Raw genomic sequence first — 14,600 nt, 5'->3', positions numbered from 1 at the left:
CGGTTGAGTTTGGCTGGTCAAAGGTCAGAGCAGTTGACCTTTTTGTACACAATTCCGAGGAGGAGGTGCTGAACACTTTATCAAAATGACAGATAAAACGGAAGAGACAGCAGAAGAGGTGGTTAAAAATGTGTCGCAGGATAGCGAAGAGAAGAAAGAAGAATCAGTAGATACTGCTGGGTTGGATGATCTCCTAGATAGTAAGTAAAATACCGTCAAATATTGGACTAAATTTCAATGGCTGTCGAATTCCGCTACCCGGACACCAGTTAAGGGGCGCAACACTAAATAAGCGTCCCATAGGATAACGTGTGATTTTGGCCTACTTCGAGCGCCATTCCTGACGTCCCTGCAATACTTGACAAAATAAATTTGGTATCAAATTAAAGCTCTGTTTCTGTAGATTCCAAAACTTTTGTCGGCATATATTAGCCCTAGAACTCTGGCCATAGTATCCGTTTTTACTTCCACACTAGGGCCAGAGGCACTTACGATTGAAAAATTTGTTGGAGATGCTTGAGCGATCCAGTACAAAAAAATCAATGCTTGATCGAACCAATACAAATGTGTGTCAGGTCACTAATTAACATGATAAAACCCACTTGAGAACACACAATCGCCAGTCATTTCTAAAGACTCATTTATACTCAATCGCTTTTGCAGAAATCTGAATCGCACGCATGATCAGTGTACTAAATCACCGTCCTATTTGCCTGCTGAGCATGCGCATGACGCTGTTTTTCAAAAGCGACACGTAGGCCTGTATTGACACCCTCTGTCGGTCAAGGATTCAGTCTGATGATGAGCAACCCATGGGTATAATGGGTATAAACACAGCTTTACACAATGACTAATTTACATAGGCACAAAAGACCGTGTTCATGTACCGTTACTCAGCCAAACATGGCAGAGTAGGTCCCGGATGACGGTACATGTTCCTATCTCCTCAACGTTATACCTTTCCAACAAGGAAAGAGATACGAAAGGCGAACGTCTAGCATATATCGATGACCGTTGACTTTTTTCGCTATTTCGCGGTGCAAAAAATATGGCCTAAAAATATACTAAATTCACCACTCACATTTCAAAATCGGAAGTTGTCTTCATCCGCCACAGAGAATTGCTTTTGAGATAAAATGTCCGGGTTTTTCTGCATGTTATCATTGAAGACACTTGTCGAATTCATATGAGCTGATATTGAGTGATTTAAAGTGAACATGTCGGTAGATATGGTCGCTACAATCTCATACTCACTATGGACTATATTAGCGAATTTCGTTCTTACATAAAATGCGTAGTGATTTAGTGTTGCGCCCCTTATAAGGATTTAAAAGTTTTCAAAATCCACATTTGTCACTTATTAATTAAATTAGAGAAAATTTGTAGCTCAACACCGAAAATTTCATGTCTCTGCGACATTTCGTTCAAGAGAAATGTTGTTTTAAAGATCAGTGCCGAAGCGCGGAAAATCGCATATTTCGACTTTTCCTCCAATATGCGAGAGTTTGCACAAAACTCACTAAAACTAGTGACAGACAACAATTTAAGCACGTCTTTGAACCAAGTTTAATTTCTTTTCTAGATTGTCTGTCTTGCCATTTTGTTTTGGAAAGCACTTGTTTTAAATGAGTGTGAAGTACAAACCCCCCCCCCCCTGTTTCAGTAGTAACAATTATGGTCTTTTTGCATAGGCCTACTGAATATGCAGCAAAACGGCTTCATGCAGATTAACAATGCCTATTAACTTTAAAACCCATTTTTGAGCCTTTTTGAAGATTTTTGGATACAATATCTAGACTTTGCAGGCGCCTGCTCGCCAATAAAGCATTTTCCCAATAATAATTCATCAGGGTGACTTTTCGTAATCCTTGTTTATCATCATGATTGAAATAGAACACATTTCATGACGCCGCATTTCTTATTTTACGCGAAGAATGTAAAAAGAACGCGTTCATAGCGACGGCCGTTACAAGGGGCGCAACACTAAATAAGCGTCCCATAGGATAACGTGTGATTTTGGCCTACTTGAGCGCCATTCCTGGCGTCCCTGCAATACTTGACAAAATAAATTTGGTATCAAATTAAAGCTCTGTTTCTGTAGATTCCAAAACTTTTGTCGGCATATATCGATGACCGTTGACTTTTTTTCGCTATTTCGGTGCAAAAAATATGGCCTAAAAATATACTAAAGTCACCACTCACATGTCAAAATCGGAAGTTGTCTTCATCCGCCACAGAGAATTGCTTTTGAGATAAAATGTCCGGGTTTTTCTGCATGTTATCATTGAAGACACTTGTCGAATTCATATGAGCTGATATTGAGTGATTTAAAGTGAACATGTCGGTAGATATGGTCGCTACAATCTCATACTCACTATGGACTATATTAGCGAATTTCGTTCTTACATAAAATGCGTAGTGATTTAGTGTTGCGCCCCCTTATAAGGATTTAAAAGTTTTCAAAATCCACATTTGTCACTTATTAATTAAATTAGAGAAAATTTGTAGCTCAACACGAAAATTTCATGTCTCTGCGACATTTCGTTCAAGAGAAATGTTGTTTTAAAGATCAGTGCCGAAACGCGGAAAATCGCATATTTCGCCTTTTCCTCCAATATGCGAGAGTTTGCACAAAACTCACTAAAACTAGTGACAGACAACAATTTAAGCACGTCTTTGAACCAAGTTTAATTTCTTTTCTAGATTGTCTGTCTTGCCATTTTGTTTTGGAAAGCACTTGTTAATGAGTGTGAAGTACAAACACCCCCCCTGTTTCAGTAGTAACAATTATGGTCTTTTGCATAGGCCTACTGAATATGCAGCAAAACGGCTTCATGCAGATTAACAATGCCTATTAACTTTAAAACCCATTTTTGAGCCTTTTTGAAGATTTTTGGATACAATATCTAGACTTTGCAGGCACCTGCTCGACCAATAAAGCATTTTTCCCAATAATAATTCATCAGGGTGACTTTTCGTAATCCTTGTTTATCATCATGATTGAAATAGAACACATTTCATGACGCGCATTTCTTATTTTACGCGAAGAATGTAAAAAGAACGCGTTCATAGCGACGGCCGTTACAAGGGGGCGCAACACTAAATAAGCGTCCCATAGGATAACGTGTGATTTTGGCCTACTTCGAGCGCCATTCCTGACGTCCCTGCAATACTTGACAAAATAAATTTGGTATCAAATTAAAGCTCTGTTTCTGTAGATTCCAAAACTTTTGTCGGCATATATCGATGACCGTTGACTTTTTTCGCTATTTAGCGGTGCAAAAAATATGGCCTAAAATATACTAAATTCACCACTCACATTTCAAAATCGGAAGTTGTCTTCATCCGCCACAGCGAATTGCTTTTGAGATAAAATGTCCGGGTTTTTCTGCATGTTATCATTGAAGACACTTGTCAATTCATATGAGCTGATATTGAGTGATTTAAAGTGAACATGTCGGTAGATATGGTCGCTACAATCTCATACTCACTATGGACTATATTAGCAATTTCGTTCTTACATAAAATGCGTAGTGATTTAGTGTTGCGCTACCTTATTAGGATTTAAAAGTTTTCAAAATCCACATTTGTCACTTATTAATTAAATTAGAGAAAATTTGTAGCTCAACACCGAAAATTTCATGTCTCTGCGACATTTCGTTCAAGAGAAATGTTGTTTTAAAGATCAGTGCCGAACGCGGAAAATCGCATATTTCGACTTTTCCTCCAATATGAGAGTTTGCACAAAACTCACTAAAACTAGTGACAGACAACAATTTAAGCACGTCTTTGAACCAAGTTTAATTTCTTTTCTAGATTGTCTGTCTTGCCATTTTGTTTTGGAAAGCACTTGTTAATGAGTGTGAAGTACAAACACCCCCCCTCCCGTTGCCGTAGTAACAATTATGGTCTTTTTTTTTTTGTTTACTGAATATGCAGCAAAACGGCTTCATGCAGATTAACAATGCCTATTAACTTTAAAACCCATTTTTGAGCCTTTTTGAAGATTTTTGGATACAATATCTAGACTTTGCAGGCGCCTGCTCGGCCAATAAAGCATTTTTCCCAATAATAATTCATCAGGGTGACTTTTCGTAATCCTTGTTTATCATCATGATTGAAATAGAACACATTTCATGACGCGCATTTCTTATTTTACGCGAAGAATGTAAAAAGAACGCGTTCATAGCGACGGCCGTTACAAGGGGGGCGCAACACTAAATAAGCGTCCCATAGGATAACGTGTGATTTTGGCCTACTTCGAGCGCCATTCCTGGCGTCCCTGCAATACTTGACAAAATAAATTTGGTATCAAATTAAAGCTCTGTTTCTGTAGATTCCAAAACTTTTGTCGGCATATATCGATGACCGTTGACTTTTTTCGCTATATAACAGTGAAAAAAATATGGCCTAAAAATATACTAAATTCACCACTCACATTTCAAAATCGGAAGTTGTCTTCATCCGCCACAGAAAACTGCTTTTGAGATAAAATGTCCGGGTTTTTCTGCATGTTATCATTGAAGACACTTGTCGAATTCATATGAGCTGATATTGAGTGATTCAAAGTGAACATGTCGGTAGATATGGTCGCTACAATCTCATACTCACTATGGACTATATTAGCGAATTTCGTTCTTACATAAAATGCGTAGTGATTTAGTGTTGCCTCTTATAAGGATTTAAAAGTTTTCAAAATCCACATTTGTCACTTATTAATTAAATTAGAGAAAATTTGTAGCTCAACACCGAAAATTTCATGTCTCTGCGACATTTCGTTCAAGAGAAATGTTGTTTTAAAGATCAGTGCCGAAACGCGGAAAATCGCATATTTCGACTTTTCCTCCAATATGCTAGAGTTTGCACAAAACTCACTAAAACTAGTGACAGACAACCATTTAAGCACCACTTTGAACCAAGTTTAATTTCTTTTCTAGATTGTCTGTCTTGCCATTTTGTTTTGGAAAGCACTTGTTAATGAGTGTGAAGTACAAACACCCCCCCCCCCTGTTTCAGTAGTAACAATTATGGTCTTTTTGCATAGGCCTACTGAATATGCAGCAAAACGGCTTCATGCAGATTAACAATGCCTATTAACTTTAAAACCCATTTTTGAGCCTTTTTGAAGATTTTTGGATACAATATCTAGACTTTGCAGGCGCCTGCTCGGCCAATAAAGCATTTTTCCCAATAATAATTCATCAGGGTGACTTTTCGTAATCCTTGTTTATCATCATGATTGAAATAGAACACATTTCATGACGCGCATTTCTTATTTTACGCGAAGAATGTAAAAAGAACGCGTTCATAGCGACGGCCGTTACAAGGGCGCAACACTAAATAAGCGTCCCATAGGATAACGTGTGATTTTGGCCTACTTGAAGCGCCATTCCTGGCGTCCCTGCAATACTTGACAAAATAAATTTGGTATCAAATTAAAGCTCTGTTTCTGTAGATTCCAAAACTTTTGTCGGCATATATCGATGACCGTTGACTTTTTTCGCTATTTGGCGGTGCAAAAAATATGGCCTAAAAATATACTAAATTCACCACTCACATTTCAAAATCGGAAGTTGTCTTCATCCGCCACAGAGAATTGCTTTTGAGATAAAATGTCCGGGTTTTTCTGCATGTTATCATTGAAGACACTTGTCGAATTCATATGAGCTGATATTGAGTGATTTAAAGTGAACATGTCGGTAGATATGGTCGCTACAATCTCATACTCACTATGGACTATATTAGCGAATTTCGTTCTTACATAAAATGCGTAGTGATTTAGTGTTGCGCCCCTTATAAGGATTTAAAAGTTTTCAAAATCCACATTTGTCACTTATTAATTAAATTAGAAAATTTGTAGCTCAACACCGAAAATTTCATGTCTCTGCGACATTTCGTTCAAGAGAAATGTTGTTTTAAAGATCAGTGCCGAACGCTGGAAAATCGCATATTTCGACTTTTCCTCCAATATGCTAGAGTTTGCACAAAACTCACTAAAACTAGTGACAGACAACAATTTAAGCACGTCTTTGAACCAAGTTTAATTTCTTTTCTAGATTGTCTGTCTTACTCTTGCCATTTTGTTTTGGAAAGCACTTGTTAATGAGTGTGAAGTACAAACACCCCCCTGTTTCAGTAGTAACAATTATGGTCTTTTTGCATAGGCCTACTGAATATGCAGCAAAACGGCTTCATGCAGATTAACAATGCCTATTAACTTTAAAACCCATTTTGAGCCTTTTGAAGATTTTTGGATACAATATCTAGACTTTGCAGGCGCCTGCTCGGCCAATAAAGCATTTTTCCCAATAATAATTCATCAGGGTGACTTTTCGTAATCCTTGTTTATCATCATGATTGAAATAGAACACATTTCATGACGCGCATTTCTTATTTTACTTGAAGAATGTAAAAAGAACGCGTTCATAGCGACGGCCGTTACAAGGGGGCGCAACACTAAATAAGCGTCCCATAGGATAACGTGTGATTTTGGCCTACTTCGAGCGCCATTCCTGACGTCCCTGCAATACTTGACAAAATAAATTTGGTATCAAATTAAAGCTCTGTTTCTGTAGATTCCAAAACTTTTGTCGGCATATATCGATGACCGTTGACTTTTTTCGCTATTTCGCGGTGCAAAAAATATGGCCTAAAAATATACTAAATTCACCACTCACATTTCAAAATCGGAAGTTGTCTTCATCCGCCACAGAGAATTGCTTTTGAGATAAAATGTCCGGGTTTTTCTGCATGTTATCATTGAAGACACTTGTCGAATTCATATGAGCTGATATTGAGTGATTTAAAGTGAACATGTCGGTAGATATGGTCGCTACAATCTCATACTCACTATGGACTCTATTATCCGAATTTCGTTCTTACATAAAATGCGTAGTGATTTAGTGTTGCGCCGCCTTATAAGGATTTAAAAGTTTTCAAAATCCACATTTGTCACTTATTAATTAAATTAGAGAAAATTTGTAGCTCAACACCGAAAATTTCATGTCTCTCGACATTTCGTTCAAGAGAAATGTTGTTTTAAAGATCAGTGCGAAGCGGAAAATCGCATATTTCGACTTTTCCTCCAATATGCGAGAGTTTGCACAAAACTCACTAAAACTAGTGACAGACAACAATTTAAGCACGTCTTTGAACCAAGTTTAATTTCTTTTCTAGATTGTCTGTCTTGCCATTTTGTTTTGGAAAGCACTTGTTAATGAGTGTGAAGTACAAACACCCCCCTGTTTCAGTAGTAACAATTATGGTCTTTTGCATAGGCCTACTGAATATGCAGCAAAACGGCTTCATGCAGATTAACAATGCCTATTAACTTTAAAACCCATTTTTGAGCCTTTTTGAAGATTTTTGGATACAATATCTAGACTTTTCAGGCGCCTGCTCGGCCAATAAAGCATTTTTCCCAATAATAATTCATCAGGGTGACTTTTCGTAATCCTTGTTTATCATCATGATTGAAATAGAACACATTTCATGATGCGCATTTCTTATTTTACGCGAAGAATGTAAAAAGAACGCGTTCATAGCGACGGCCGTTACAGGGGGCGCAACACTAAATAAGCGTCCCATAGGATAACGTGTGATTTTGGCCTACTTGAGCGCCATTCCTGACGCCCCTGCAATACTTGACAAAATAAATTTGGTATCAAATTAAAGCTCTGTTTCTGTAGATTCCAAAACTTTTGTCGGCATATATCGATGACCGTTGACTTTTTTTTTTTTTTTTCGGTGCAAAAAATATGGCCTAAAAATATACTAAATTCACCACTCACATTTCAAAATCGGAAGTTGTCTTCATCCGCCACAGAGAATTGCTTTTGAGATAAAATGTCCGGGTTTTTCTGCATGTTATCATTGAAGACACTTGTCGAATTCATATGAGCTGATATTGAGTGATTTAAAGTGAACATGTCGGTAGATATGGTCGCTACAATCTCATACTCACTATGGACTATATTAATTTAATTTCGTTCTTACATAAAATGCGTAGTGATTTAGTGTTGCGCCTCTTATAAGGATTTAAAAGTTTTCAAAATCCACATTTGTCACTTATTAATTAAATTAGAGAAAATTTGTAGCTCAACACCGAAAATTTCATGTCTCTGCGACATTTCGTTCAAGAGAAATGTTGTTTTAAAGATCAGTGCGAACGCGGAAAATCGCATATTTCGACTTTTCCTCCAATATGCGAGAGTTTGCACAAAACTCACTAAACCTAGTGACAGACAACAATTTAAGCACGTCTTTGAACCAAGTTTAATTTCTTTTCTAGATTGTCTGTCTTGCCATTTTGTTTTGGAAAGCACTTGTTAATGAGTGTGAAGTACAAACACCCCCCTGTTTCAGTAGTAACAATTATGGTCTTTTTGCATAGGCCTACTGAATATGCAGCAAAACGGCTTCATGCAGATTAACAATGCCTATTAACTTTAAAACCCATTTTTGAGCCTTTTTGAAGATTTTTGGATACAATATCTAGACTTTGCAGGCGCCTGCGAGGCCAATAAAGCATTTTTCCCAATAATAATTCATCAGGGTGACTTTTCGTAATCCTTGTTTATCATCATGATTGAAATAGAACACATTTCATGACGCGCATTTCTTATTTTACGCGAAGAATGTAAAAAGAACGCGTTCATAGCGACGGCCGTTACAAGGCGCAACACTAAATAAGCGTCCCATAGGATAACGTGTGATTTTGGCCTACTTGAAGCGCCATTCCTGACGTCCCTGCAATACTTGACAAAATAAATTTGGTATCAAATTAAAGCTCTGTTTCTGTAGATTCCAAAACTTTTGTCGGCATATATCGATGACCGTTGACTTTTTTCGCTATTTAGCGGTGCAAAAAATATGGCCTAAAAATATACTAAATTCACCACTCACATTTCAAAATCGGAAGTTGTCTTCATCCGCCACAGAGAATTGCTTTTGAGATAAAATGTCCGGGTTTTTCTGCATGTTATCATTGAAGACACTTGTCGAATTCATATGAGCTGATATTGAGTGATTTAAAGTGAACATGTCGGTAGATATGGTCGCTACAATCTCATACTCACTATGGACTATATTAGCGAATTTCGTTCTTACATAAAATGCGTAGTGATTTAGTGTTGCGCCCCTTAAGGGGTACTACACCAATGCTGGACGGTTCGCACCCTTTCAATTTCGGACCCGTGCACTTTCGCCCCCTTTCTATTTCGCACCCGTGCACTTTCGCCCCTTTTTATACCGCTGGTATTGTGCTGCTGTTGATTGATGCACGATCGATTGCTTGAACTCCCGGCGGTGCGGCGTAGTATGTTTATAGTGCTGGGGCCGTCGGGCATGCACTTATTATAAACCCGGGAAGGAAGGAAAGAAAGGATATTTTATAACAAAATAGAGGAACGATTTTTTTTTCTCAGTATATATTACAGGCCAGATATTTTAGCAGCAGGCTTACCCAAAATAATGAAATAATTAGAATTCAATGATAAAAATAGTAATAATAATAATAAATTTATATTTAATTATTAATTATAATATGTATAAAAACAGTGAAAATTTGTTCCAACTGACGACCAAAGGATGGGTCCAAAAGGATACAAGTGTCAACAAGCAATGGATAAGGCTAATGAAAGTCAATTCCCAGTTTCCCGTTACATAAATTTTCATGACTGTGTAGGTGACCATTTCATTATTCATTATTCATTATTTTACACCATTTCATTATTGCATCTGTTACAGGCATAAACCAATAACTGCCCATGTATACATGTGATAAATCACAGTTTGTAGTTTACAGATGTAGTTTACAACCACATGAAGATGATTGTACAACTATTATAAAAAGTTTCAAAATATTTGTTACGGGATGAGATCAGAGCAGATCAAAAAGTGCGGGACAGAGAATTGAGTAGGTATTCATTATTAATTCATTATTAGCCATATACCATGCTCCTACTACAAAGAAAATCCCTGAAAATCAACAGAAAGAGATTTATGATATATGGTCGCAAGTCATAAGTTGGGTATGCAAAAAGGGTGGAGGGATTACACTTTTCTGAAAATTGCGATACAAATTTGATTGGCTTTCCGTAACCCCATATCCTACAGCAGTGACTGATACCTCATTTTAAGCCTAATTTTATACTCTTTCAGTCTACTGAAGCATATAATTATACATCATTCAGTAAAAAAATCACATCAGTTGAAATGAAAAATGCCAGGGGTGGAGGAGCAGGCGGATGTGGAGCAGGCGGATGCGGGAGTGTGCAATATAGGGCCTGTGTGAAAATTCACATGTCAGCATGTCAAAACTACTGGTTACTTTTGCAAATCTAGTGAGGGTATGATGTATTGACAGCTCTGAATGTTGAATTTGTACAACTAAAACAATTACTGACTACTTAAGGTGGTACTACACCCCCTGATAAATTTTGTGACTAATTTTGCACTTTTCTCAAATAAGTAACTACACACTGGTAACAAAAGTTATATGTATATTATATAGGGGCACGGAATCCAATTACTTCACTGAAATTTCAGTGATTCAAGACAAGGGGTTCATTATATGTTAAAAGAAATGAGGTACATTCTAGCGGTACCTCTTTTCTTATCATAAATAACGTACCGCTTGTTTTGAGTCACTGAAATTCCAGTGTAGTAACTGGATTCATTACCCCTATAATATACATAACTTTTGTTACCAGTGTGATATTATTTTTTGAGAAAAATGCAAAAATATTCACAAATTTATCAAGGGGTGTAGTACCACCTTAAAGGGTTATATATTCCATTTTTTTCATTTTTAATAAAACCATAGTTGAATTTCAGTATTTTTAGCAATATGCTAATGTACATTTCTCTTCTTGATATTCACTTCCTCAATAATAGAATAACCAGCTCGCTAATTACGCATAAAAAGGTCATTGACCTCCACAACGTAATTAACATGCGTACAATTATTTTAAATAGTTCATTTCAAGCATTAATGTATTGAGAACATATCCAAAAAATCTGATGACATTCTTGCATAAAATAAAAATTTTACAGTCATTTTTGTAATTGAGGTCCGATTTGAGAAAAATGCATTTGAAAATTGAGATTTACATAGACGCCTGTGTATTAATCAATTAGTAATTAAGCATTATCTCAAAAATTAAGCATGTGCTAAGGTTAAAAGTGGTGGTAATTGTTAGAGGTTGTCAATATATACAACATATCAAAAAATACAATTTTTGTCATTTTTGACTATGTAATGGAAATTGTACCCAACTTATGACATGCGACCATATTTAAAAACACAATTATTTATTTGTATATTAAAAAGTTTGTTAGAAATCAACATTTATTCAAAATAATGAAATATTTGGCCAGCAATTTGTTTTGAGCGGAGTAGGGTAACGGGAAACTTTGAATCGACTTTCATTAGCCTAAAATTAAAAACAATGAAAGTATGACACAACATCCAATGGGGGAGTAACACAAAACATATTTATAAACAAAGTTAATTTAATAATATAATATGATGATAATAATAATAATATGATAATAATAATAATAATAATAATAACAATGTTATACAAAGTTTATTTAATAATGTAATATAATGATAATAATATGATAATAATAATAATAAGAAGAATAACAATGATATGAGGATGAATGCAGATTATTTTTATCATATTCATTTATTATAAATTTTTGTCTCTTAGTGAAATATTGTATTAATCTATGTACATTTTTGCATTATAATTATCTTTTAACAAACTTTTATATTTTATATTTTAGTAATGTTTTAATATCCACACGGACGATTGTATTGAACATGTTTTACCGTATATAAATAAAGTTATTATTATTATTAATATTATTATTATTATCCCCTCAAAAAAAACAAAAAAATTGAGATTTTTATACCACTGGAAACCTCTGGCTACATAATGTTTATGTCCAAAAAATAATTCTTGCAGATTTAATTCGTCTAGCAAAAATATCGTCAATTTTGAATTACGTTCTGGTGTACCAGAACGAAATTACAACAGTGGCCTATGGAGCAGTGTATTACACATAGTCATGCATAACTCGCATAATGCAAAATCGGAATCAACTGAAATTTTGGGAATAAGATTTTTTCAAGCATATCTACCATGTCTACTAAAAAATGTCATAAAAAGATGATACTAGGATCACGAAATACTCCTTTAAGATAGATGTCAGTTATGCGTCGGACCCCTATAGCCTGATCATGCAAACGAAAAAAGAAAGAAAGGAAATAAAGAAAGAAAAAAAAAAAAAAAACGAAATCCAAAGAAATTAAGATGAACTGAATAAATCTAATTGATAAATAAATTGATTGTTTAAAACTGTTTATTATGTGCAGCAACATCCAAAAACAAAACAGCTTTCTTGATTAAAAAAAAGAAGAAAAAATGCACTATAAAAACGAAAAAAAAGGAAAAAGAAAAGAAAAATAAAGAAAGAAATTCATCTCCTTTACACGATCTTTATTATCTAAGAAATAGATGCTATATTACATTATTGACATCTTCGAGTTCAAACATCCCGCCTTAAAATTGTCGGCATATTTAGCAGATTAAGATATAAGATGTGCCGTGGTGTTAATAAAGCATCGTCATAATGAGTCCGTGATTGACAGGCCAGTAAACAAAATGAATCATGAACACATAAATGTCAATCATTTACAATGCAGAATTGGATAGCATTTTTTCCACAAATTTGTTTATTTACTTTATGTTATTTATTAAAACCATATTTATACAGGGCTACCTTTCAGATAAATCTGCTATTACAGGGGCTCTGTGTCATAAAAACAATATACATAACAATTTGTAGAATTATACATAAGCCCTATATATGTAAGAATTTTTTAAAAACATAAGAATGCATAAACATCAAAAAATCATACATCAAATATGGTCATTTTCACGGTAAAGGGTGTAACTTTGGATTTTTAACATTTTGATCCGTAGTTTTCTAATAAAGCCACAGAATTCCATGATTTTTGGCCACATAAGTCATCTAGTTAGCAGCTACCTTGGGTAGCATAATCATCTTCGGGAGTTACTGCGTTCAGTTTTAGCAGGCTTAAATGTACCTAATATTGCCATTTTGAAAAACTGTAAAAACAGTAACATTTTGTAAAACCCTGTGTTTTCTTCAGTTAGTTCATGGATAATTTTTCTTATCCTGAAAGTACGGTCATATGTTCAGTAAACACTGCCACATTAGATTTAATTGTGAACAGCCCTGTATTTTTGAGAACCGGACTTCGATATTTGTCGCTTCGAGGCTTCATTTTCCGTTAACAATTGTTAACAAACTTTGTGGGTATAGCTTTGGTTCATAATTCTTGGTTATTTCTTCACTTCTTCTTGATTCATAACAGTTGATATCTTAACTTGAAATGGGTAACAAAGATTAGTTGATTTGCAAGCTTTTAAAATTTTTATAAAATCTTGACTTCAAAGAGCCGATTTTCCGTTAACTTTTTTGAAGCCTCCGAAACAAACTGTTCAGCAAGCTTGGGCAAATATAAATAAAAGAGCTCATCCAATCTATTTATCAAAATGTAGCAAAGTAGATCCTCAAGTCACTTGTTTTTAAATCATGGAGATATATATCACCGTTTGAAAATGGGACCCAATACAAACTTTCCGTTAACAATTGAAGCCTCCGAAACAAATGAAGCCTCCGAAACAACAGTAAACTTAATTATCATCTATGCATATCTAAATTGGTATGTTCCATATTGATATCTGCATTGTAATTGTTGCATGATATGTGCAGAATGTCATAAATTTAAAAAAAAATTGATATTATGGTTAATGCTTGAAAAAATATACTGATATCCAAGAAAGCCCGTTTCGGAGGCTTCACATGCAAATAACACCATAATAACAAATGGGTGAAAAAATTATCATGTTATAAATCTGCCATATCTGCCGCATAGAATCATTGATTCAATACACACAAGAAAATAACAGCTTAGATGATCCCAACAGTGTTGTTTTCAAAAAAACTACTTCTGCCATGTTTAACCATTGTAAACATGAAGCCTCCGAAACAAAAAAAAAATGACTTGCTGTGATAATTTAATTTTTGTCACAACTGAAATTCAATACTTAGAAGCAAAGCATGAAAATTGGTAATTGTGATATTTTTTACCTATTTTTCATGTCAACTTGTAGTAGTTAGCCAAATATTTTACTTTTATGATCACCTGTGTTGTTAACTGAAGCCTCCGAAACACAAATCGCTTGAATTGCCAATTCTAAAAATAACTCCAATTTCTGTGAAACTTGGCTGGGAGGTTCCTTTCATCAAGTAGTATTTGTACATGAAGTTAGACATTTAAATTATTTTAGGAACCCAATTAAAACTTAAAAAATATGTTTAAGGTTGGGAAATTTCCATTGCAAATGACCCTTGATGTTAAAAATTTTCAAAATTGCAATTACAAACATAGCAAAACATGGTATAAAATTTAACTTATATCTGTTGACTTACTTTGGAATGGGATTTCACATGTATTCCAGCTTTCATGTCATAATTTTCTGAGCTTATGTAAAATACAT

At 35.0% G+C, this 14,600-nt stretch overlaps 1 protein-coding gene across 2 annotated transcripts in view; it reads left to right on the top strand.

Moving 5' to 3' along the window:
* Positions 1 to 14: 14 nt before the first annotated feature.
* LOC140170279 (peroxisomal biogenesis factor 19-like) overlaps positions 15 to 14,600 on the top strand; it is a 39,320-nt gene continuing 24,734 nt past the window's right edge. For both annotated transcript variants that reach the window (XR_011861517.1, XM_072193647.1), the window contains exon 1: positions 15 to 200. The gene's annotated coding sequence lies outside the window, so the exon portion shown is untranslated. The remainder of the gene's footprint in view (positions 201 to 14,600) is intronic.

This window comes from Amphiura filiformis, chromosome 14, assembly GCF_039555335.1.
Source record: "Amphiura filiformis chromosome 14, Afil_fr2py, whole genome shotgun sequence".
NCBI classification, from domain to species: Eukaryota; Metazoa; Echinodermata; class Ophiuroidea; order Amphilepidida; family Amphiuridae; genus Amphiura; species Amphiura filiformis.
The sequence above is the reverse complement of the archived record's forward strand: the minus strand, read 5'-3'. Positions and strand labels throughout refer to the sequence as shown.